This window comes from Triticum aestivum, unplaced genomic scaffold, assembly GCF_018294505.1.
Source record: "Triticum aestivum cultivar Chinese Spring unplaced genomic scaffold, IWGSC CS RefSeq v2.1 scaffold238309, whole genome shotgun sequence".
Classification (NCBI taxonomy): Eukaryota; Viridiplantae; Streptophyta; class Magnoliopsida; order Poales; family Poaceae; genus Triticum; species Triticum aestivum.
This window is the reverse complement of record NW_025243049.1, coordinates 1-2,996: the sequence shown is the minus strand read 5'-3', so window position 1 is coordinate 2,996 and position 2,996 is coordinate 1. Positions and strand designations below refer to the sequence as shown.

General features: G+C 43.5%; 1 pseudogene; it reads left to right on the top strand.

Annotated features, from left to right (window-relative positions):
* Positions 1-3: 3 nt before the first annotated feature.
* On the top strand, positions 4-2,989 carry LOC123176945 (disease resistance protein RPM1-like; annotated as a pseudogene).
* Positions 2,990-2,996: the final 7 nt, after the last annotated feature.

The following is a 2,996-nucleotide window of genomic DNA, read 5'->3' as shown; positions in this document are numbered from 1 at the left end:
GTCCTTGATGATTTGTGGAACATAGATGATTGGAATTGGATGGAAACTTTTGTTTTTCCTAGTATCAACAACAATGGTAGCCGGATAATGGTAACAACACGAGATCTTGGCTTAGCTGAGAACTGCACTTTGGGACCTTCTAGCTCACTTATCTACCGCCATGAACCCCTAGAAACAAATGATGCCATAAATCTGCTACTAAGGAAGACTAGGAAAAATGAGGAAGAAATGAAAAAAGATGGGGATATGAGGAAAATAGTTACTAAGATAGTCAAAAAGTCTGGACAGCTACCCCTAGCTATACTCACAATAGGAGGCATGCTTGCCACTAGAGGGGTTGATGAGTGGGAGAATATTTATAAACAGCTCCCCTCAGAGCTAGAGAGAAATGGGAGCCTTGAAGCAATGAGGAGGATGGTTACTCTGAGTTACAATCACTTGCCTTCTCATCTTAAGTCATGTTTTCTATATTTAAGCATATTTCCTGAGGATTTTGAAATCAAAAGGAGGCGTATGGTGGAAAGATGGATAGCCGAGGGGTTTATTATTGCCAGGAGTGGGGTGAGTGTTGAGGATGTTGGGAATAGTTACTTTAATGACCTAATCAACCGAAGCTTGATTCAGCCATCAAGAGTGAACATTGAAGGAATTATCAAGAGTTGTCGAGTTCATGATATTGTTCGGGATGTCATGATCTCGATTTCTAGAGATGAAAATTTTGCATGGTCTACATCAGATAAAGTAATGGGCATAGGAAGGGATAACTTCCGTCATATAGCACTGCAAGGCAGTTGGTGCCCAAATAAAGGCCTGGATTGGAACCATGTCCGATCATTGACTGTGTTTGGCGAGAGACCCATGAAGCCGGCACTTTCACTATGTTCGCCCGACTTTAGGATGCTCAGAGTCTCGGATCTACATGATGCCCAGTTTGTAATAGAACAAAAAGATATCAGCAGCATAGGGTCGTTACGTCATTTGAAATATGTCCATGTTTTGTCTTCATATAAAGGTGAAAGTTATATTTACACGCTCCCAAGAACCATAGGGAACATACAAGGCTTGCAAACTTTGGACATGAGAAATAGTGCTGTAGCATCACTACCAACTGAGATCACTAAACTACAAAGCCTTCGTATCCTCCGTTGCAGCAAAGAGAGTACAGATGCTGATTTATACTTACTTTACCCCATGACCTGGTTCATGTCCACATTCTGTATGCCTATTCTATTCACTCCTTTGGTTAGTTTAGAACGGCGTCGAGAGATTATGATGTTCATTCACATGGCCTGGACTGGTCGACTGACCAACTCTCGGGGTATGCAAGTGCCCAAAGGAATCAGCAACCTAAAGGAGTTAGAGATATATACTAGAGGTCGTGGATATTGAGCGGACAAGTAGGAAAGCAGTTAAAGAGCTCGGGGAGCTTATAAAGCTAAGAAAGTTAAGTGCCACAGTATGGGCAAGCAAGCAAAAGAGCAAGATATTCTGCACATCCCTTGAGAAGCTCACTTCCCTCACATCTCTTTGTCTTTGTGCGGACGGTATTTATCAGGGAAATAGTGTATCACTCAAGTGGTTGTTGCAGTCTATTTCCTCCCCTCCCCCTCTCCTGAGGAAGCTGAATTTGCAAGGAGATCTCGGGGAGATGCCTGAGTGGTTTGGGGGTCTGGTACATTTGGTGAAGATTGAGTTATGGTATAGCAATCTGAAGGATGGAGATAAAAGCATGAAACTACTAGGCACACTGCCCAAGCTGATGCTCCTTCGTCTTTATTTTGATTCTTATGTTGGGGAGAAACTGGTTTTCAGAGCAGAAACATTCCCAAATCTCAGGAGACTTGATATTTGGAGCCTGGAGCAACTGACAGAGTTGACATTTGAGGTGGGCACCTCGCCCCTATTGGAAAAGATAGAAATTCTCTGCTGCAGTTTGAAATCAGGGATTAATGGTATCAATCACCTTCCAAGTCTCAAGGAGATTTTACTTGGTTGGGATGGTAAAGTGGCAAGGCTTGGTATGCTGCAACGTGAAGTGGATGGACACCCCAACCATCCCGTTCTGCGACTGCTGTGGGACCGGAACCGCCACGACCTGGGTGACGTCGCCGAAGGTTCCACTACTGCAGTACAAGCGGAGGAGGAAGCGACGGAGCAGGAGGAATCATGTATCCATAACGACCCTGCAGCAGCAGGAGAAAGCTCCTCCTCACAGGTGGTGGCCGTGAGGACGGGAAGCGACAGGTTAGCTAATTTCTCTCTGAACTAATGATGTCCTATATCCACTTAGCACAACTGAACACATGCTCTTGCTCGCCTGTCGTTGTTGGTGTTGTTGTAGCATCCAAGATTCTGAAGATGATTTTTGCTCCTGCATTTCTGACGACGACGACAATGCTTGATTCTATTGCTGCTCGTTTCTTTATTCAGCTCGTCATGGTGTAGATTCTCTGGTAAATATCGAATACCCCTCTTTGTTTATTTCGATCTGCAATGCTAGTCAACAGTGTTCTTTTTTGCTAATCAATTATTTCTGACACAAACAGCGTGCATCACTCTACTCTTGTGGAATCTCTCCATCACCACTTGGTCTCTGTTATAGATGCCCCTTTCTCATGCTAGTCTGGAATATGGTATGATCAACTCATGAATCATGAAGAGACACAACCTGCATTCTCTGATCTGCCCACTGCATACCAATGCTGTAAGATGGCACCTTAGGTTGGTCTGTTGTTTACTCTGCTCCCTATATACCTGCATGTAGAATAGTTATCAAATGGTGATGTTTATTATCTACTCCCTCCGTCCGAAAAACCTTGTCCCTCAAATGGATGTATCTAGCACCAAGTTAGTGTTAGATATATCCATTCGAGGGACAAACTTGGGACAAGCTCTTACAATACATTTCTATTCTCTTCTGCTTTATTGCCTTCCATAACAGCAAATATGGTTTTCACTGAAGACGAGTTTCTAGTTGTAGTTGATGATCAATCTCT